Below are 24,180 nucleotides of genomic sequence, written 5' to 3'. Positions count from 1 at the left end.
GCACTACGATCCGATCGTGGTGGAGAATACCTTAGCCTTGAATTTGATTCACACTTGAAAGGTCGTGGTATTATATCACAACTTATTCCACCCGGAACACCACAACTTAATGGTGTTGCCGAAAGGAGGAATCGAATCCTACTTGATATGGTTCGATCCATGATGAGTCAAACCGAGTTACCGAACTCGTTTTGGGGATTTGCGATTCAAACCGCAATTAGATCTTTGAATAATAGTCCCACTAAATCCACCGAGAAAACTCCATGTGAGATGTGGACGGGAAGGATTTCCAATATATCCTATATGAAGATTTGGGGATGTGATGCTTACGTCAAGTCTAAGAACGACAACAAGCTTGCCCCACGATCCGAAAAGTGCATCTTTGTAGGTTACCCCTTAACCTCACGAGGTTATTACTTCTACAAACCTCAAGATAACAAAGTGTTTGTGTCTTGCGAGGCTGTCTTCTTAGAAAGACAATTTATTTCTAAGAGACAGAGTGGGAGAAATTTTGAACTTGACGAAGTTCAAGAGCCACAAACCGAGGAAGAGACGCAAGAAGATGTTCCTTCGTCGTCTAACGCGGTTGTACCTCCTCCACTAAGAAGGACGGGCCGAGTAATTTCCCATCCCGATCGATATGTGGGACTTATTGAGGAAGATGGAACACTCGATGTGTTGCTTATAGAAAGTGACGAGCACGCCACCTACAAGACCGCAATCTCTAGTCCTAATTCCTCCTTATGGCTTGAAGCCATGAAGTCCGAAATGGATTCTATGCATGAAAACCAAGTTTGGGACTTGGTAGATTTGCCTAAAGGAGCAAGACCCCTCCAATGCAAATGGATATTCAAAATCAAGAATGGCATAGAAGGACATGACGATGTCTACAAAGCTAGGCTAGTGGCAAAAGGATTTACCCAAGTCCAAGGTCTCCATTATGATGAGACCTTCGCCCCCGTAGCCATGCTAAGATCCATACGGATTTTGTTAGCGATCGCCGCATTTTATGATTATGAAATATGGCAAATGGATGTCAAAACCGCTTTTCTAAATGGGCATTTAGAAGAGAAGGTGTACATGATACAACCCGAAGGTTTTGTTGATTCTAAAAATCCTAACAAAGTGTGCAAGCTTAAGAGATCCATTTATGGTCTTAAGCAAGCATCTAGAAGTTGGAATCATCGATTCAATCATGTTATAAAGGAAAATGGTTTCACTCGAAGTGTTGAGGAACCATGTTTATACATGAAATTCAGTGGGAGCAATGTTGTGTTCCTAATCTTGTATGTCGATGACATACTACTCATTGGAAATGATATTCCAATGTTGTCTTCTGTTAAGAAGTGGTTAGGTAACCACTTCCAAATGAAGGATTTAGGAGAGGCACAACGCATATTAGGTATCCGGATCCATAGAGATAGATCCAAGAGGATATTGGCACTAAGTCAAGAGTCTTATGTTGATAAGATTCTTCGACGGTTCAGCATGGACAAATCCAAAAGGGGTTTGGTACCTATGGTGACCGGGACGATATTGAGCAAGACTCAATCTCCCTCCGAACCCCATGATGTTGAACGCATGAAGTTGATCCCTTATGCTTCCGCTGTTGGATCAATCATGTATGCCATGATATGCACACGTCCTGATGTCTCGTATGCCTTGAGCATGACGAGTAGATATCAAGGAAATCCAGGTGAGAGTCACTGGATTGCAGTCAAGAACATCCTTAAGTACTTGAGAAGAACTAAGGATTCTATCCTGGTGTTTGGAGGAGACACTGAGTTGCGTGTTAATGGATACACGGACTCAAGATTTCAAACAGATAGAGATGACTTGAAATCACAAGCTGGTTTCGTGTTTATGCTCAATGGTGGTGCCGTAAGCTGGAGAAGCTTCGAGGAAGCTGAAACCGCGGATTCTACAATGGAGGCTGAGTACATCGCAGCATTAGAAGCTGTTAAGGAAGCTGTTTGGATCAGGCAATTCACGGAAGGTCTAAAAGTAGTACCTACCGCCAATGATCCCATCACTCTCTATTGTGATAATAGTGGGACGATCTTCCAAGCTAAGGAGCCGAAGTCTAGTAATAGATCTAGACATGTACTTAGAAAATATCATGTAATAAGAGATTTCATTAAAAGAAAGGAAATTGCGATTTGTAAGGTTGGGACGGATGACAACATAGTCGATCCACTCACCAAGCCTTTATTGCAGGCTAAGCATGATGGACATGTTACGTCCATGGGACTTAAACGTGTACCAAGTTTTTGTTAGATTTTGAAATGAAAAAAAAGTGTTGTTTTTGTTCATGTTCATAATCACATTTGTCTTTTATCTTTAATTTATACATTGTCACATCCAAACGGGTTGTAGTGAAAATTGAACCACGTTAAAGTGAACACGGATTAACATAGTATTTGCCCATAGTCACTTGTATGAGGTGACGTCTCGAAGTGACTAGAGTGTGATGCGATTGATGGCAAGTTCAAGTGCCATAATGTCATGTGAGATGACTAGTCGATCACATAGGCAGACTGTTAGGAACATTTTGTCGAGCCTTATGACCGCTTATAGAGTTCTGGCAATTTATATAGCCTGGTCGTGGCAAGAGCTACTATAGTATTCAAATGAGTCGATTCTTTTGACTAAAGACTATTCGCCTAAGATGGCACAGTTTCGGATTAACTTTGATTTGTGTTACTACGACCTTCGTAAATGGGGTCAAATGGGCATATTTTGGGTTATGATGGCTGTGGCTACTCGAAGGGAATGAGTTCGATAGGAATTGTCCACCCCTAGTCAGGGTTATAACAATATCTCAGGGCCACTCAAGGAGTAATAAACTGGAAATGCGTGGCCACGCTCGAAAAGTATCTATGATAGATAAGTCCGGTCAATCAGTTATTCTCCAGATCGAGGAAACCACTCTCGATATGATCACTTGCAAGTACGACCTGAAAGACACCTTGCATTGAGTGGGAGATAGTAATAGGACAAGAGAATTGGTGATGCACACTTGTCGAGGACAAGTGGGAGATTGTTGGGAAATGCGTCCTCAACAATAGTGCGATCACATGATTTAAATATCATTATTAAATATCATTTTAAAGAATACAATTGGGAAGTATTTTTACTGTCAACTGGTCAACATATATCGGTAATGATTGGCTGACTAGAGTTTGACATTACTGTCGTGCGACGGTGGTGATCAGTTGACCCCCTAGGTCATACCTATAGGGCGACACTCTTAATTGATTATTTAATTAATCGTATAATGTTACGAGTTAATTTAATTACTTGAAAATTGGCGGACGATTTTGGAAGTACAATTTACGTATCACATTAAAATGTGATTAAATGAGATACGGTCTGAGTAATTGAATCGTATCATTACTCGGATGAAATTATTGTTTAAAGAAACAATTGAAATTGAATGAATCATTATAAATACAATCTGTTGTGATTTATAAACGGTAAAATATTATGGTACAAGTAATTGTGAATTACTAAGTCGATTTTTGTATATGACGTATTTTTATTAATACGTTGATTTTTAATATGTTAAAAATACATGACAAATTTAGGTTACATATGACATGTGACATATTGACAATTGACAAAAATAAAATGGATTTCATGTTATCCATTTGGACCGAAATATTGGACATAATTAACATATTCTTATAATGTTAATTAGAGTAGTGGAAGATGTAATCATTCTTTTTACAACTAGGCATGCATACCTAGTGCTTCTTGTGGAAGAGCACCTAGCCCATGCATTGGCCTTCCTCTTCCTCCCAACCGGTTTCACCTAGAAAAGAACAAGGGTTCTTTTGCTTATTTTGATTATTATTAACCATATGAATGTGTGGGTAAGATTATTTTATTCATTCAGTTGAAAAAAAAAATTATTTTTAGAGAGATAAAAATAATACTCTTCCTCTCCTCTTCTCCTACCCGGTTTTAGGAGCCAAAAACCAAATTTTTGGGTCATTTTTCTACTACATTAATATTATACTAGTTCATGTAATATTAATTAAATTAAGGGTAAGCTTTGGGTATTATTCCTAAGGAGAGATCCTACACTTGGATCATGTTTCTTCCATTAAAGGAAAGCTCAAGAACAAAAGAAAAAGGAGATTTCTTTTGTGCCCATAAGAACCGAAATTACTATGTAAGGGTGATTTCTTCTTTGTTTTGTTAATTTGTTTGCATGCAGAAGACCTTATTAATTTTATGACAAATTAGTTAAACATATATGAGTATGTTAGTATGTATATAGATCTACATTTCCTTCACTTGTTTATATGAAGTCCTACCTCAAGATACAAGGGAGGAGCGGCTATCACTTTAACACCCCCTAGTACTCCTTGAAAGATGGGCTAAGTTCTGGAATGGAGACGATGATGGTATGATCCACATCGTCAATGGGGGATTGATAACAAATCTTCCAAAATTCTTCAACCGCAATTTCAACCACAACAATGCCTATACACCTCTTCCGGGCAACACAAAGATTGATGAAATGTTGATTCTACGACAACACCATTGGATAGCCCTTGAAGTCCATGAGAAAAGGATTAAGTAGATAACAAAAGGGAGCACCCCCATCTACCTTCCAATGGAAGGCTTAACAAGGACTTCACCGCAGAGGGGTCCTCTCTCTCCAATACCATCTTATCTCATCCCAACTCAAGCAAATCAAGCCCCACCTCCCACACAACCTCAACAACATGAACCCAAAGCAAATGACAAAGAAAAGGTTGTTATCCCGCCTTACCCATTCCGATATCAACCTTATAACCATCCAAACCCCTTCATTCTCCCACGAGATGACTTTGTCACGGGCCTACTTCAAGACATGCATCAAAAGCAATATGAAGCTAGGGTTGACAATTACTTTGCTCTTTACCCACAATTCCACCGATTGGCCCATCAAGGGCATATTAGTGAAGAGGGAATGCTTCCCTCTTGGGCACAAATGGATATCCTTTTTCCGAACTCGGAACACGCCAATGGTGGGACAGATGGAGTAGGAGATGAAGGAGGGTCAAGTGGCGGTGATACGGTGGAGGTCAATAGTGAGGGGGATGAGTTCATGTACTTTTATGAGAGTGATGAAGTGCAAGAACAAGAGGATAATGATCTTGGAGGGGACAACGACAACTATTGAAGATCTTCATGAGCTAGGTGGAGCGGGCATGAGGCACCCACCAAGGCCAAAGTGAAGTTTCTTTCCTTTTTCCTTCTCATTTTCCATAACAAGAATTTCATGCTTTGTTAACTTTTTTTTATAATTGATTGTTTCATTTTTTCTGGTGTCCTTGTAAAATTGAAGGACTATTATTCCACCTTGTCCACATCTAGGTGATGATAAATTTATTGTTCCCACCTTGTTCAATCCAAAATGACAATTTAGTTTCATGCATAGCATACTTCTGCATGAACTCCCCCAATTTCAACACTAGCAATAGTGTCATATTTGGTTTGGGGAAGTTCAAGCACAAGAAATGGGAGTTAATTCAAATTATGCTCTCCGACCAAAAAAAAATTTCATGCATTTAGTGTAGAAATCATGCAATCTCAGATAGCTTGAATAATTTCCCATCGTATTGGCCATTGAGGACAATGCCCATACTAGTGTGGGGATGGGGAATTCTAACTCGACCTTTAAATCAGAAAACAAAATTGATAAAAATTGAAATTTTTTGAAAAATACAAAAATATGTTCTTTTGTTCCATAAAATCAAAAACCCTAAAAATTTGAAAAATTGAAAAAATCAAAAACATCTTCATTCCTTTATAGTTTAGTATTGTATATATTGTATATATTTGTTTGTTTCTTTGTCTATCCTTTTTCACATTGCTCGACTACGCCACATCCGAGACATGAGGATCATGAAGACCGCGTGATATGATCTTTCCAATCTCCTTTTTCCTCTTTATGTTAATGACTATGTGGCTTTATTTTGGTTGATGCGATATGAAACAATGTGATTATAGGAGTTGCATTTAGATTATTTGGCATAATAGTTGGTAGAAGCATTTGCATTAGGTTGTATATATGATAGTTGCACCATGGCATGTAGTTGCATTTAGGAAAATTTTGTGAAAGCATCTATTTGGGAAACTTGACAAGTGTATATAAGGCCCTTGTAGATACTTTTTCTTCTTGAGACTTTTCTCATTAGAATGCTTGTAAAACACCCTAGGATGTTTCATGCTAGTATCCTTTGACCCATGGATTAAGGCCTAGTCAAGAGTACCTTGTGGTGTGATAACTCCTTGGCTACCGTTTATTCCAAGGTGACCCTTGAAGACATGCAACCATCTTCCACATTCTACCACATTTTGTCAACAAAAGGGAATGGGCCCAAAAATTGTTCAAAATTTGAGTTCAAGCAATGAAAAGAAATGAAAAAGTTTGCAATTTGCATCAAAAGAAAAGAGGGGCACAAAAATAAAAACTCCTATGCTTCAAATATAAGGCGCCCTCGTTACTAATTGGGGTGACTTTGAAAATGCTCAAAAGAAAATGCAAAAATTTGAAAGTTGTCAAGTATTTAAATGTCAAACATCAAAAGAAATGGCAAAAAGAAAGTGTTCTCAAATGTCAAATGCCACAAGAATTTGGGGGGGACAACAACAAAAGCAAACTCCCACATGAAACTCAAAAATCTATTGTTCCTTTTTCCATCAAATCCACTTTTGTGCATCGTAGAGAGGGGACGATCCTTCTTCTTGTCTAGGCAAGGAGGGGAATTCCGCGATCCTCCATTGTTTCTAACACCATAGGGAGTCTACTCTTTACGAAAGCATTTCACAATTGAGGACAAAGGTACCCTAGCTTGACACAACTTGGAGGTGATTTATTGGTATCCTTCTAGGCTTAGTAGTTTGAAGAAACCATATCTATACTGGAGTGTGTACCCTTAGATTGCTTCTCTTGTAGACAATTTCCGCCACTTAGATGAGGAAAGTGGCTATTCTTTTGTAGATACATCCATCACTTGTTTTGTGTCCTTAATGATTGGATGTATCGCCATTTTGGCAAGCCCCACCTTGCCTTGCAAGAAGGCATCTTACCTCATGGTTGTCTTGTTGTGAGTTGAAGGGGAGGAGTGAGACCTGCTAATTGTCTCACATCGGCTATATTAGTAGGTTAGTTTAAATAAAGGTCCTAGTTGTAGTCAACTCTTTACTCGGGACGAGCAAAAGTTCAGTTTGAGGATATTTGATGTGACTCATATTTGAGCACATTTAGTCCCCGAATTAACCTCGTTCCTATGCTTTATAGCACTTATTTGGGTCATTTACTATCGTTAGTTTCCCATTTTGCATATTCTTTGAGGTTTTGTCTCCTTGGTAGGGAAGGATTGCTAACCTTGCATTTACATGGCGAAATGGAGCTAAATTGATCGCATCTAATGACCAAGCGTCAAAGAGAAGACCAATACTAGAGGCATAGGTAGATAATAAAGTGAATTGGGCAATGATGAAAGGATCCTTGCATCCCCGAAATGATCCTTGCAGATTGTGGAGGAAGAAAAGAAGAGTAGCTGACAGCCCAGGGATCCGAGCGGATCATACACGATCCGGGCGTCTCCTTTTAACACCATCCGGGCGTCTTTAGGCCAAGACGAGCGGATCTCAGCACAGGAGCCGAGCGTCGCCCAACCAATCCGCACGGATCGAGGGTCAGAGAGCCCGTGCCACAGCTCAAGATGCACGGATTATGGCAGGACTAGCAGCACGGATATGCTCATTTCCTTCGAGAAGAGCATTTCCTCGACTTTTCTTAAGGTCTTAATAGTCATTTAAGCCCTTAGTAACCCTAATATTTAGTATAAATGCCCCTTTGTACTACCTAGATTAGCATGATCTCTTTATGCTCTCTTAATCAAGTTGTAATCATCCTTTAATCTAGTAGTAATATTGTAATCAACTCTTAATCAAGTTTTAATACAATTCTCAATATTAATCTTTCCTTAATTTCTCTATTGTTCTTCATTTATTTTGGGTAATTAGAAGATTATTTGGGTTTATTTGGAGGATTGACAACCTTCCATCAATCATCAAGTACTTCTATTATTCTTAACTTTATTATTTGGAATCTCCATAGGTATAATTCTCTAAACCCTTGTTTTAATTATTGTAAATTACTTTCATTTGTTCATCATGTTTAGCCTTGCTAGTTTGATTGACAATCTTATTAGCATGTTGAATTTGGTAATGAGCTAGTAGTCTCCTATCTAGGGTTAATGGGGAATTAGGAGAAACCAACATGGGGAATGATTCATGCTTAATCTAATATGTTTTCATAATTAAATTGCTTGCTTGTTGTGATTTTAACTTATGCACATGTTATGTTTGATGAAATGCGAGCCTATGAATCCTTGCATTTTTTATCCATCACCTATCTTTTCAATGAGGCTTGTAAGCTTATACACAACATTGAGCCTTATTAGACCATGCATATAGTTTAATAGGAAGGATTAAGTCGACTTGTAGGTGTTGTACAATCTAATCGATTCGGCTCCTGGACCCAAACCTTCGTAGGGATTTTAAGCTTATACACCAACTCTATCCCATCACAACAATAATTGCTTGCTATATAATTGAGAACATGTTTGTATGATCAACTCCCATGAATCCCCTATGAACCCATGACACCCTAGTGCTTTTAATCAATTATTTACATCGCTTTTTAATCATCTTACTTGTTTTTATTACTTTAATTTTATATTGTTGATTAGTTTAGTTGATCTCCTATCTCAACCCAAATTGTGACACCCTAAGACACGACCATTTACAATTGAAAATCCTACATCAATACCTGTCCCTTGGGATCTGACCTTGACTTGCCTCTTTGCTAAGAGTAGTTTATGAAGTTATAAATATTGTTTTGGTTGGTAGCTTTTAACGACGAGTTTAAAACCGCACCACATCACTATTTATCCCAAGAACTTTCCTGTTGACACCCCAAAGCTACACATGGATGGGTTTAGTTGTACTACCATGGTTTGCTGGTCCTCAGTTACTCAGTAGAGTAAGTGGAACTCGACCGAGTAGGTTATCGTGTGACTTTTGGTCAGGTTACTGCCCAGGAGCACTCGGCCGAGTAGTGAGATACTTGGCCGAGTAGGTCGTACTCGGCCGAGTACCCCAGGTACTTGACCGAGTAACCAGTTTGACGGGATTAATTTTCGCGGTTTTGATTAAGGGGATTAGAGATTATAAATTACGTATTATCAGTTTAGAAATCACTTTTTACAAAACCTAACGACGCGTATCACCTCTCCAATCACCCTAATCACTCCCAAGGCTAATTGATTGATCATGAGTCTACACATACGTCTTCTTCATATCGGTTTCGTTGGCTAGTCACTAGTACTTTGTTAATTAGTTATGTTTATCCTTTACGGTTTTGCCCTAATTGATTAGTTTGGGGAAAAAGGGGGTTAATTGGTATGATTTGTGATATAGTATTGTTGTGATTGTTGCTAGGTGACGAGTTCGTAAAGGAACAATTCTAGCTACCGTCGTGGTTTGTGATTTCAGATTTTGCTTAAGGTCAGGATTCCCTACTCAGTTGGTTGTGTAATTATAGATTGTGATGATTGATTAAGATGTTGATTGGATTGATATTAGTTGATTGATATTAGTTTGTTGATACTGAGATTGGTACTGTTGAGATGGGACCATGTTCAGGAGTCCTGTTAGAAGGGGTACGTGCACATTAATGATCTGATAAAGAGAAGTATGCTAGGAAGTCGGTTCACCATGGGAATTAATCAACTCAGACGATCTAATGTGGGAAGGGTAAGGAAAAGGTCCTTTCGGTCCGCTATCCGCCCTAGAAAACAACTAACTTAACTTTCATCCTCAATAGTGTAGTCTACTGTTCATAACAGGTCTGTTCATTCCCATATTTCGATCTAGGTCTGAATTTAACCAATTTAACTAATTTAGAAGCGTGCACTCAACTAAACGATTTCAATTATATGGTCATAAAACAGTTCCCACAATTTAATCATCTAACCTATTCACAACATCGTTAACTCACTACCATGGTGACACGTCTGTCGTATACCTGTCAAAAATAAACTAACTCAACTAACTATATAGCTAGGGAAGTCAGGTCGATCTCCGCAGGGAGGCAAGATATTTCTAGAAGTCTGTCTATTTGGTCACAAATGGGGGGGGGGGGGGGTTGTTTGATTTGTTATCTAAACTACGAGATTTAAAGGAAAGAGGAATAAAGGGTAAGAGCAATAAAAGCAAAGAAAAAGAATAAAACTATCAGATAGAGAGGGACATGTCAGGATTTCGGTTCACTACGGTAGTCCAGTGACTCAGCTGTAAATGACTCAGAGGAATTAATGTAAGACGGATGTTGAAAGGTCCTTTCGATCCACTTTCTATCCTAAAATACCACTAACTTAACTTTCATTCTCGTCAGGGTAGTCTACTGTTCATAGCAGACCTATTTAGTCCAATCATTCGATCTAGGATTAATTTTAGCCAGATTAAAGGTTAACTCAGAAGTGTGCACTCAACTAAGTTCAATATATACAGTTAAATTGCTATGGTGACAGAGTCTCGTAATTATTTCATCTGTTTCATTTACTACATCGTCACAATCCTACCGCAGATCCCCTAATCCCAACATGAAGGGGGTTTAGCTACTCATGTCGCTAATTAAACTAACAACAGATAAAATTCCAACAGTAAACATAATGAAATAAACAATAAAGTGCATAAAAGTAAATTAGGGCAGAAGAATAAATGTAACGAAACGAAGAATTAAAACAACAAGAGATTAATTATTAATAAGAGAAGAGAAAGCATTACAATCGATGCGAATCCGGCGTAAAGAACACAAAATCCAAGCGAAAGTAATCCCGAAATAAAGTTACAGTAGAGAGGAATGAAGTACGCAGTAAAAGTTTGATAATTGAAAAGTAGAAAAAAAAAGATACTAATAACCAAGTTAACGTAGGTTTTAAATAGTAAAGTACTTAAGTTTTGCGAAATTGAACAACACACGGGCTGTTTAAAGCCCATAATCAGCGAAACCACTCAATCGAGCAAACACCTCAGCAAATCTACTCGATCGAGTAGAAAGTTACTCGATCGAGTAACTGGTCTTTCTGCAGGCTAAGGATCGAGTGGAAAACCACTCGATCGACCAATCTGGGACGTAAAAAAAAACACTCGATCGAGTTATTAAACTGCTCGATCGAGTTCTTGGTCTTCATTTCAGCTCAAGTCCACGCCTAAATGCCTCCTAATCCATGCCATGACGCTTTCAAGTGCAGTATCTCACTCTGGAAAAATCCCGTCTCCTCTAAATGCATGCAAAAAGGACGAAAAAGAGTACGATTCCACTACTTTCGCGTTCATTTCTACAAAATGGACAAAACGAACCAAAGTAGCTAATTCGGGGCAAAATACTATAAAAACAGTATAAAAATGTATAGAAATACATGCTGAAATAGGCTAAAAAGACTATATATTATGCACGTATCAAATCTGCCCAAAACGAACCTTTACTCGTCCTCGAGTAAACTCAAAACTAAACTAATGGAACGGAAATGATAACTCAGAGCTAGCTTAACATGTCTACTTGAACCAATTTAATGCAACAAAAACTAACAGTTAAAGCTAAGCAGTCAATACGCAAACGAATTATAAGCTGTTCAGAAATATAGCCAACCTATCGACCTTGCAAGACCAACAAATTCGGACTCTCTCGTGGTCACTCTTCTCTCATGAAGCAAAGGGTGAATGCTATATGTAAAAGAGAGAAGAAAAGACAATCACTCACCTAACTGCGACCTACATAGCATGCATGCAACAAAAATGAAAGACAATTCAAGTACTAATGCACACATTCGAACCAATAATGTCCGCCACAGCCGAGGACTTACAAATAATTTGAGAATAGTGAGGTTCGGGTGAGAAAAGGCAAAACATGTTATAGAAATGTGGAGGTAAAAGCGTCAAGCTAGTTCCTAACAAGACCATAATGAAACCATCCAAAACTCAACGGTATGAAAGACTAAGTACAAGTGCCCTTCATTTGGCACAAAGCTCACTAAACTCAAACACAATCTCCTCAAAAAGTATGGGATAAAACGGAGGAGTCAGACGGTCACAAACTTTCCTTTTTTAACATCGTCTAAACGAACTAGCTGAAACAAACAACCTTTTTTTTTCAAACTTTCTTTCTTTTTTTCTCTCCTGTTCACGTGATTCAGCCTTTTTTTTTAAGCACTTTCAGGTTTTTTTTTTTCAATTCTCATTTTTCTCTTTCTTTTCCTCCTTCCTCTATACATTACACCAACTCCAAACAAGAAATACGGGCCAAAATGCAACGGAAAATCATACCACAAAAGAACATACTAACTAGCTTGACTAGGCAGGCTTAGTTTGGGATGTAGCTGATGGGTCAAAAAGGCAAATTTGGCTAATATGGAGCTAAATGGGTGAGAAATATAAAGAAAGGGAAATTTGCAAGCACCTCCCTGCATGTGACACCAACCACAAACCCGAATATGTGCATTTGACAAGAAATTGAATGTCATAAAAGTGCAAAAATAATGAACATGCTATGCAAGGAGTACTACTCTCACTTGCTAATGAACTGGTCATGAATGTTACCAGTTATGGGCTCTAAAACTCAGAATTTTTCAAGTAGTTTGCCAATTAATCAGGTCAAGTCTAGACAGTCGGCTATATTTGAACAGAAACTCGTAGACTATGCGTATGACAAAGCTAATAACTATCAAAAGAAGTGCAGGGCTCAAGCAAAAAGACAAGTTATAGTGCATTATCATCACGGAAATCTACCATTCCGACTCAACCTATATGCAAAAATAAACGTGAATATTTTTTTGAATTTTTTTGAAATTTTCTAATTTTTTTTGGATTTTGGATTTTTTATGAAAATAAACAACAATGCAGGCTAAAAAATAAACGTGAATGCAAAACAAATGCAAATGCAGACTCAAAAGGATGCAATACCCTCCCCAATCCAAAACGGACAACGCCCTCGTTGTCCTCCAGCATACACCAGCAGATATATACAAGGGAACGGGAATATACAACCAATCAATAAAAAAACAATAAATATAAAGGAGACAAAATAAAAGAGTAAGAGATACATACAAAATACGAACTTCCCCAAACCAGCCAGAAAACTGGGGAAGTGAGTAGACTAGTAGCTACTCGTCGTCGTCGTCGTCACTACTGTCACGGATCTCCTCCACTCTGAACTTCGGGTCTCTCTCCTCCTCTCTCCTCCTCTGCTCCTCAGCTCGAGCTATCTCCACTGCCACCTCCGGGTCCTCGTCCTCCTCCTCGTCAGCGGACTCCGGGTACCCCTCACTGGGAACCGGAAGAAGGAAGGGTGTGGCCAACCCTCTGGAATCGGACGGTGTCGCCGCAAGTGGTACTCGTACAGAGGATGCAAGGCAAGAGCCATGTCCCTCTCCATACGAGCCTGACGCGCTGAAATCTCAAGTAACAAACCGTAAACGGCGCCCCCTTGGTCGATGACCGCGGGCGCCACAAAGGGAGGAGGTGGTACGAAAGTAGCCGGTAAAACCGGCTCAGTCTGGGTCTGGTCAGTGGGAGTGGGAGTAGGAGTAGGAGTGGTAGTAGTAGTGGGAGTAGGGGTCGGATCGGGAGTAGCCTTAGAAGGTTGGGCACTCCCTGAAGGTGTAGACCCCTCTCCGGTCACAAGACCCCGCTTGTTCGCGGCGGGTGCAGCAGAAGTAGGTATGGGTGGAAGGAGAAGGTGAGGTAGAGGTGGCAGACGGGCGCCCCTAGCAACAGTAGGAAGGGGCTCAAGACGGGGGAGAGTGTCACAAGGTAAGTCTACAGACAAGGAGCCATCAATCTTCCAAGTCTGGTAGTCTGGGGTCAGCCACTGCTGAGAAAGCATGGCGTCCAGACTCAGCAGCCACCGCAGGCAATGGTTCCCGTCTCCTTCTTCCCCTGGCTCAAAAGTTACTGGGCGGTCAAGTAAGCTATGTTCAGGGTAAAAGGACCCTCGCAGTCGATGTTTAGGTAACCGCCCAGGATGGAGAGCTCGGTGTTGGTCATGTTGTTCGGCTCCTTTCGGCCGAAAATAGTGCTCCCCATCAGTCTAAGGAAACAGCGGACAGGGGGAAAGTGGACCTGATGGAGCTTTCGCTCCCTAAAAGTGGTCTGGGTCAACCACCGCCAAAGCTGACGGTAGACCTTCCTCGGGGCAGCAGTCAGACCCGTAGAGGAAAGGTCAAGTAACCTACCAAACTCCCCTAGTGTCATCGGAAAGGTCCGGTTAAAAAACCGGAAGGACACTGAAGAGCTATCGGGGTCAGCCTCGTGTGCCCCGGGGGAGAAGGTAAAAGAGCTGAGAAACTCGAGGCTCAGCTCTAAAAAAGTACGGCCGCTCATAGTGATGAGCCCGAACATCCCCGTGCCCCGTAGTAAGTCACAAACCGACTCGTAGATACCGAGTCTCTCAAGTGTCGATTTTTCTAGAAATCGGGAAGGTACATGCACACAACGAAGCAGGTTATAAAATATCTTACGATGTAAGGCGTTAACGAAAAGTACCTGCGGGTAATCTGGGTGAGGGTCAAGGGAAGTGTCACCTCGGACCGTGATCGTGTGAAGTAGATGCAAAGAAAGCTGTAGAAGTGCTAGGAGCGGAAGTAGAGGTGACGGGAGCTGGCGTAGCTCGGGACTGTCTACGACCTCGGCCTATGGAACTCAAAGCAGAAGCCCGTGCAGCGACGGTGTGAGGAACCAGGGCTTCTCTGAAGGCAGCTGCGACTGCTGGCGAGTCCGCCACAGGTGTAAAAGTAGAGGCTGGTGCAGCGGTAGTGGCTGCTGTGGTCTCCACTGAAGAGGGACTAGCAGCAGTGCTAGCAGTGGTGGTGACCGTAGAGGAAGTGGCCGCCTAAACGGAGCTAGCAGCAGAGCTAGCTGGAGTAAAAACTGTACCTGCAGCTGAAACTAGGAACACTGGGGCTGCAGTAGTGACTAAGGTGGAGGCAGTGACAACAGCAGGGGCCACTGTCTCAGACAAAGACGGGCTAGAGGATGAACTAATAGAGGGTAAAGAACTAGAATCCATCCTGTAAACAAAAGGGTAAGGGGTAGGATAAGAAAAAAATGGCTAACAAAGGCTAAAACAGCAGGAAATCAGCATGTTAAACCATAAAAACTCCCCTACCAGTCGAAAATTTCCGACCTACAGCACATAATTCCCAAGAAATTCCCAACAATTCCTCAAACAAAATCGAAAAGCAGCATGTAAATGGCGATAAGGAGGGCATAACAGTCAACAACAACAGCATGTAAACAACACTGAGGTTAATTAGGTCAAGAAGGCATGCAAACCCGTTTGACAGTCAAGAATTTCGACTGAACAGCCCTAATCGCAGAAATTCGCACAAGATTCGAGTAGAAGCATGTTAAGCATCGACAGGGGTGTGGTAACAGTCTACAATCAGCAGCAATATCGCAACAAAGATGTTAGCTAGACAAATTACAGCAACAATAACCAAAGTGACAGTCGAAAATCTCGACTGTCCTGAACCCATATAAAAAAAAATCATGTAAAAATCGAATCAAGCATGCAACAGCAGTGAGGAAGGGGAATTGATCACCAAACAAGACAAGTAAGGGCAACCAAAGGCAAGTAGAGTCGAAAAAATTCGACTAATGCAAGATTTCGAACCCTAATTCCAATTTTTCCTCATAAATTTCAAAATAAACGAAATTAAAATGCATAGAGGATGAAGGAATCGCTTACTTGATGATAGAAATCCTACAAAAGCAATTAATATTCAAATAAACAAGCACAAGAGGCGATTTTTCGACCTAAAACCCGCAAACCCTAACCCTTCTTTAAGGCCGTGAAAACGAGCACAATCAAGAGGGAAATTAAGGGGCTTTGAAAGATTAAAATGCAAACAAGAGATTGTAGGAGGCGGATTTGGTGATTTGGGCAAGAAAATGGGGATTTGGGGGTTATTTGATCGCAATTAGGGGAGTGTTAGACGAAAATTAGGGAAACAATGAAATTAGAAGAAAAAAGAAAGAGTTTAAAGTAAAAGCTCCCTGCGTCCTGTTCATTTCACTCGATCGAGTGGTTTTAAACCACTCGATCGAGCACTTTGATGCTCCATCTACTCGATCGAGTAGAAATCTACTCGATCGAGAAATCCCCTTTATTACTTTACTCGATCGACTGGAAAAAGTGCTCGATCGACCATATTTTTCACTCGATCGAGTACATAAAGTACTCGATCGAGCTCTTTCCTCGCGTAAGCTCTTGAATTTCGTCAATTCTACCCTTGGAATGCGTAAATCTTCCCCAAACCTGCATAAAAATACGTGTAAAATTATCCCAAAATACCAAATACGCATGAGAACAGTCTATAGTCTTAAATCTACGCTAAAAGCAGTCTATAACCTAATTGTCCTAATTAAAAGCAATAAAATAAATTCAACGGAAAATCAAAAGTTATCTATTACAAAGTGTTAAACGAGGCATTTCCCCGTTTAATTCCCAATGTAATTCAGTAGCCCCTTGAAGGGCTCCTGACTGGAGGACGTCACCTCAGCAACATTGACTGTCCTCTTCAACTTCCATGAGCATGAATTATCATTTGAAACGGTAGGAGGGGAGTAGTTCACATCCACATAAGCGCGAACTTTCCTCATCCTTGCTCCTCTATCACTGGCTATAGCGTCATCATGTCCAATTTGATTGACAGTAATTGCACCATGCCCCTTGACAACTCCTTCATTGCTTTCATCTGTACCTACAACAAAGAAAACAGACGAACTTTCCTCCTTTTTGCTCTCAGTCTGAGGCGGAGGGGTAACAATTGCAGCACAATACTCCAAATTTTCATCTGGAGTGTCAATAATAGGGTCAATAGAAGAGAGGACATTGCAAGGCTGAGCTTGCATGGGAGCCCTCCGGGACTTAGACTGATGAAAAATCAGCTCCTCGTCCCCTACCTGAAAGGTCAAAGTCTTTCCCCCGACGTCTATAACTGCACGGGCAGTGGAAAAAAATGGTCTCCCTAAAAAAATAGGGGTGTGTGCATCTTCGGGGATGTCTAAGACAACGAAATCAACGGGAATAAAGAATCTCCCGATCCTCACAGGTACGTCTTCAACTATGCCTAGTGGCCGTGATATACTACGGTCGGCCATCTGGGCTGTCATGTTAGTGCAACTCAGCTTTGACAAACCAAGTCTCTTGGCCAGAGACAGCGGTAAGACACTTACGCTAGTGCCTAAATCGCATAGCGCATTATCAATCAAAGAGTTACCGATATGACACGGAATTGAAAAACTACCCGGGTCTGACTGCTTAGGAGGTAACTTATTTTGAAATAGGGCTGACCCCACCTCAGTCAAAGCTACGGTCTCACTATCACTAATACTCCTCTTACGCGATAGAATTTCTTTCATAAACTTAAGATAAGAGAGTACCTTTGTCAGCAACTCAGTGAACGGCACAGTGACTTCCAAGCTTTTTAGAAGTTCGACAAATTTGCCGAATTGTTGATTGGCCTTAGTATTCTGCAACCGCCTCGGGAAGGGAACCGTGATAGGTATCTCGAGTCCCTTGTTTCTCTCTTCCAATGTATCTTCCGGAGCGAGTTCTGTATCCTTTGGACGCTTCTTAGCTCTCGAACGAGGTCTTTCCGGTGATTTATCGCTTAAATGAGCACTAGCTGGCTCTCGAATAAGCTTCCCGTCATCAAAACTACTCGATCGACCAATATACCCATTCGATCGAGTAGAATCTTCATCAACATCACTCGATCGAGTAGTTTTTTCACTCGATCGAGCAACTCCATTTTGCTCATCACTCGATCGAGTAGAAAAACTACTCGATCGACCATTCTGCCTTTCCCGTTCACTCGATCGAGTGGTATTTTCACTCGATCGACCACTTTCGTCCCCAAATATGCTCGATCGACCACCTGAAACCAGTCGATCGAGCTTTTTCCTTGCCGTGAGCTCATTTTCTTCGCCAGCACACTGTTCACCATCAGTTACAGCTCTCCTCGGGTCTGATTTCTGCATTTTCGGTCCCTCATATGAACGTCCGCTTCTCAGATTGATGAAATTTACCGTCTCGTGTGGATTCTTCTGATTTTGAGTCGGTAGCTGACCCTGCTTTCTTGTGGACTGATTAGTGGCTAATTGGACAACTTGAGTTTCAAGTGCCTTTATGGACGCATCTTTCTGTTGATCACTCAATTGCCACTGCTTCGTGAAGGCTTGCAACATAGACTTAAGCTCACCAATTTCACTCACCCCGCCGGAAGATGATGCATCATGGTCAGGAGGAGTAAAAGAAGGGGGCTTTTGAAAGCCTTGTTGATTCTTATGTGGAGGGACATAAGGTCGCACAAAGTGCGGAGGAGGAGTAGGATTGAGCACATTTCGACTAGTCCACCTCGATTGGGATGGATCGCCTTTGATTATTGTAATAGGAACCCCTCCTTGCCTATATTGCTGAAAGGCAAGGACTTGTTCCTTCTCTACAAGACAGCCAACAACAGTGTGGCCATCATTACTCCCACATCTCTCACATGAAACGGTCTCTCCCCTAGTAAGAACATGGACCGTCTGAGGCTCCCCAGCAGCTTGTAATTCCATCTTGTCGAACCTAGTATTCATGGTCTCCAGCTGAGCCAAAACCTGCTTATCAACTGCATGAACTGTCCTAATCCCATCCCTCGGGTTACCATATTCAGCACTGTGATTCGCCATCTCTTCAATAAGGGACCATCCCTTATCATCATCTGTATTCTCCTAAAATCTTCCACTAGATGCCGCATCAAGTATGGCTCTCGGTCGTCATACTGACCCATTGTAGAACTGATTAGCTAGAAACCATGGGTCAAAACCATGGTGAGGGATAGACCTCACCAACTTCTTGAATCGTGACCATGCTTCATAGAAACTTTCATCGGGAGCCTGTCTGAAACTAGTAATCTTGGCCCTCAACAAATTGGTGCGTTGTGGAGGCAAATATCTCTTGTAAAATGCAAGAGCAAGAGACTCCCAATCTCTAACCTCAGCAGCTGTGCGGTCCAAGTCAGTCAGCCACTCCCCGGCAGAATCAGCTAAAGAAAAAGGAAATAGAACTTCCTTAATCTTGTCCTGAGTTACCCCCTTAGTGGCGGGGATAGTAGAACAGTAATCGGTAAAGGTCTCCATATGCTTCCTCAGATCTTCACCTGCCACACCTCTATAGATATTCCTCTCCACCAGATTGATATAAGAAGGACGGATATCGAATTTATTACCATCCTCAGTCTGGAGATTGAAACCCTTCGGAATAGAGGATGCTTTAGGCACTGAATGACTGGAAAGCTTTGGCATCTTTACTGAAGAAATCGAACTGTCTTCCGCGAAAAGAGAATGATCTAGCTCTGGCTCGAAAACACTCAAGTCTTCCTTTCGTGATTTCCTTAGCAGACGGAGTCTATGCTTGAATAATCTCTCCGGTTCTGAATCAGCTGAAACTAATTCAAACCTGTCTGACCTGGGCATAAACAACACTGAAAGAAAATAATAAGAACGGCCTCAAAGAATGAAAATTCCCTGAGACAGATAAAATAAACGGAACAACAACAAATAGGACAATTGCCTCCCCGGCAACGGCGCCAAGATTTGACACGTCTGTCGTATACCTGTCAAAACTAAACTAACTCAACTAACTATATAGCTAGGGAAGTCAGGTCGATCTCCGCAGGGAGGCAAGATATTTGTAGAAGTCCGTCTATTTGGTCACAAATTGGGGGGGGGGGGGTTTGATTTGTTATCTAAACTACGAGATTTAAAAGAAAGAGGAATAAAGGGTAAGAGCAATAAAAGCAGAGAAAAAGGATAAAACTATCAGATAGAGAGGGACATGTCAGGATTTCAGTTCACTACGGTAGTCCAGTGACTCAGCTGTAAATGACTCAAACGAATTAATGTAAGACGAATGTTGAAAGGTCCTTTCGATCCACTTTCTATCCTAAGATACCACTAACTTAACTTTCATTCTCGTCAGGGTAGTCTACTGTTCATAGCAGGCCTATTTAGTCCAATCTTTCGATCTAGGATTAATTTTAGCCAGATTAAAGGTTAACTCAGAAGTGTGCACTCAACTAAGTTCAATATATACAGTTAAATTGCTATGGTGACAGAGTCTCGTAATTATTTAATCTGTTTCATTCACTACATCTTCACAATTCTACCGCAGATCCACTAATCCCAACATGAAGGGGGTTTAGCTACTCATGTTGCTAATTAAACTAACATCAGATAAAATTCCAGCAGTAAACATAATGAAATAAACAATAAATTGCATAAAAGTAAATTAGGGCAGAAGAATAAATGTAACGAAACGAAGAATTAAAGCAACAAGAGATTAATTATTAATAAGAGAAGAGAAAGAATTACAATCGATGCGAATCTGGCGTAGAGAACACAAAATCCAAGCGAAAGTAATCCCGAAATAAAGTTACAGTAGAGAGGAATGAAATACGCAGTAAAAGTTTGATAATTGAAAAGTAGAAAAAAAAAAGATACTAATAACCCAGTTAACGTAGGTTTTAAATAGTAAAGTACTTAAGTTTTGCGAAATTAAACAACACACGGGCTGTTTAAAGCCCATAATCAGCGAAACCACTCGATTGAGTGGATTAAAACCACTCGATCGAGTGGATTAAAACCACTCGATCGAGCAAACACCTCAGCAAATCTACTCGATCGATTAGAAAGTTACTCGATCGAGTAACTGGTCTTTCTGCAGGCTAAGGATCGAGTGGAAAACCACTCGATCGACCAATCTGGGACGTAAAAAAAACACTCGATCGAGTGATTTAACTGCTTGATCGAGTTCTTGGTGTTCATTTCAGCTCAAGTCCGCGCCTAAATGCCTCGTAATCCATGCCATGACGCTTTAAAGTGCAGTATCTCACTCTGGAAAAATCCCGTCTCCTCTAAATGCATGCAAAAAGGACGAAAAAGAGTACGATTCCACTACTTTCGCGTTCATTTCTACAAAATGGACAAAACGAACCAAAGTAGCCAATTCGGGGCAAAATACTATAAAAACAGTATAAAAATGCATAGAAATACGTGCTGAAATAGGCTAAAAAGACTATATATTATGCACGTATCACATGGCTCCCCAAATCCTAACATAGAGGGATTTAGTTACTCATAATATTAATAGAACAAACAACAATGATATATGAATAAGCGAGAGACATAATATAAGAATAAGAGTAATAAAGATGAATCATAAACTAATAAGAACAATAACAATAAGACAGAAATTAAGAGCAAAGATTAAGAGAAAGCAAAGAGGAATTAAATTAAGAATAATGGTAAAGAGGGATTACAAGCTTAAGATTCGGAAATTAAGAGCAAAAGCAACGTGAAAGGAGAAAAGTAGCAATCTGCTTAAGAGAGTAATTAAGAGAATAATATAGTGTAAAGAGATGTTTTTAACCTAATGACGTCTTCCCTTATATATGGAAAATATTTATTAAATAACTAAAGTACTAACTAAGAAATCACGGAACAAAATCCCGTGTATGTCAGCAAACCTCTCAATCGAGGCATTTCATTCCACCCAATCGAGCAGGTCTCCAGCCAATCCTCTCGATCGAACAAGAAGCACGTTCGATCAAGGACCTTCAATTCAGCCTATTTCGATCGAGCTCAGCAGGGGCCCGATCGAACACCAGCAACCATCAAAACCACTCGATCGAATAAAGCAGCCTTCGATCCAGTGCCCAGCTACTGAAACAACTTGACACTTCATTTGGTTAGCTTCCAAATCTTCCTTCACACTTCCTGAGGCACGAAATTTCTGCTCAAAACCTCCCATCTCCATATATGCATGCTAAGAGGACTAAATAAAGCTCGATTTCACTACTTTCAGGTCCGTTCCTGTAAATGAGGCAAAACAAACCAAAGTAGCCTATTCGGGGCATTTTGCAATGCAAAACTATAAAAACGACATGGAAATGCGTGCAATAAGAGGCAAAAAAGGACTATATAAATTGCACGTATCAAATCTCCCCAAACCGAACATTTACTCGTCGTCGAGTAAACTAAATGCAAACTAATGGAACAGAAATGAAAACTTAGAGCTAGCTATAACTTGCCCACTCAAACCGTTTAATACAAACAAAACTGACATTTATAGCTACAATAGTCAAGCGCAAACGAGTTGTATGATGTCTATAAATAAGCTGAACTGTCGACCTTGAATGACCTTTAAAACTGGACTCTCGCGGGTCACTCTTCTCTCATGAAGTAAAGGGTAAGTATACAAATGTAAGAGAAGAATAGAAATTAGTCACTCACCTAAACTACGACCCATATAAACATGTTTGCAACTAAAATGATAGACAATGTAATCACCATACATACATTCCAACCAAACAATGTCTGTCACAGCCGAGGGCTTACAAAAATTATGGGAATGTGAGGCTATGGGCAAGAAAAGTCAAAAAATTTATGGAAAATGTGGAGGTAAAGCGTCAAGCTAGCCCCTAAATAAAACCATGTAACAACATCCAACTCCTAACCAATTATAAAATCAATCACAAGTGCCCTTTATTTGGCACATAAACTCACTCAACCAAACACAACAACTCCTCAATAGATATAGATAAAGCACAGGAGTAAGACCGTCACAAACACAAACTTTTATTTCAAATCACACGGTCTGTTTTTCTTTTTATTTTCTTTCTCTCACGTTTTTTTTTTCTTTTTTTATTTTTTTTCTCATTTTTTTTTGCTAAAATGTAAGATATATTATAAAGAAGAATAATTAAAAAAAATATGAGCTATATAGTTCAATACATATCAACTCATGAGGACATCATATAGCTCCTCCAATCAGGTATCCAAAACACTAACTAAAAATGAGGTATATAGCTAGAAATAGATCAAAACATATCAGCTCTCATCTTAATAAAAGTATCAATGGATTGTACTGATTCTCCTTAGCCGATTAGCATCAGGTCCATGTACTGGATTCTTTATTTTTTTTCTCATTTTCCTCCCCACAATTTTTTTTTTTTTTTTTTTTCCAGTTTTCAAGTCTTTTTTTTTAATTCCTTTTCATCCAACCTCCTTCCTTCTCTTTTCTACCAACTCCAAACAATATAAAACAAACCAACCTCGCATCAATGGAAAATATACCGCAAAACGCACTAAACTAGCTTGACAGGCAGGCTCAATTTGGGTGTAGTTAAGGGTAAAAAAGGCTTAGTTTGGCTAATGTGGAGCTAAATGGGTGAAAATGAAAGAAAGGGAAAATTGCAAGCGCCTCCCTGCATGTGACACCGCCACAAACCCGAATGTATGCAAGCAAAAAGCAATCGAATTTCATAAAAGTGCAAGTTAATGAACATGTTATGCAAGGAGTATACTACTCTCAATTCCTACATGAACTGGTCATAAATGACACCAGTTTTTAAGGCTCTAAAACTTAGAAATTGTAAGTAGTTTGCCAATTTTATCGGGTCAAGTCTATATGTTCAGCTGTATTTTTAACATTAACTTGTAGATATGCGCATGGCAAAGCTAATAAAATGACAATCTATTGCAAGGCATAAGTGAAATGACAAATTACAGTGCAAAATCATCACAAAAATCTATCGTTCCGACTCGACCTAAATGCAAAAATAAACGTGAAATATTTTTGAATATTTTTGAATGTTTTGATTTTTTTTTGATTTTTTTATTATTTATTGAAATTAAAACAACAATGCAAGCGGAAAATAAACGTGAATGCAAAAACAAATGCAAATGCAGACTAAAAGGATGCAATACCCTCCCTAAACCAAACCGGACAACACCCTCGTTGTCCTCCAGCATACACCAGCAGTATATATACGGGGAACGGGATAAATACAACCAATAAATGAATGAAATAAAGAAATAAATGGAGATGAAAAATAAATAAAAGTAGAAATACTCACAATATATACGAACTTTCCCAAACCAGCCAGAAAACTGGGGAAGTGAGTAGACCAGTAGCTACTCATCAGCCTCCTCCTCGTCACCAACCACCGTGTAGTCGGGATCACGCTCCTGCTCCTGTCTCCTCGTCTCGTCAGCTCTAGC

The 24,180-nt window shown here is 40.2% G+C and overlaps 1 pseudogene; it reads left to right on the top strand.

The window, feature by feature from the left end:
• The first annotated feature begins 18,940 nt into the window (after window positions 1–18,940).
• Window positions 18,941–19,041, top strand: LOC141635948 (small nucleolar RNA R71; annotated as a pseudogene).
• Window positions 19,042–24,180: the final 5,139 nt, after the last annotated feature.

The sequence above is a fragment of the Silene latifolia genome, chromosome Y (assembly GCF_048544455.1).
Source record: "Silene latifolia isolate original U9 population chromosome Y, ASM4854445v1, whole genome shotgun sequence".
Taxonomy (NCBI): domain Eukaryota; kingdom Viridiplantae; phylum Streptophyta; class Magnoliopsida; order Caryophyllales; family Caryophyllaceae; genus Silene; species Silene latifolia.
Note: the sequence above shows the minus strand (reverse complement) of the source record. Positions and strands in the feature narration are given on the sequence as shown.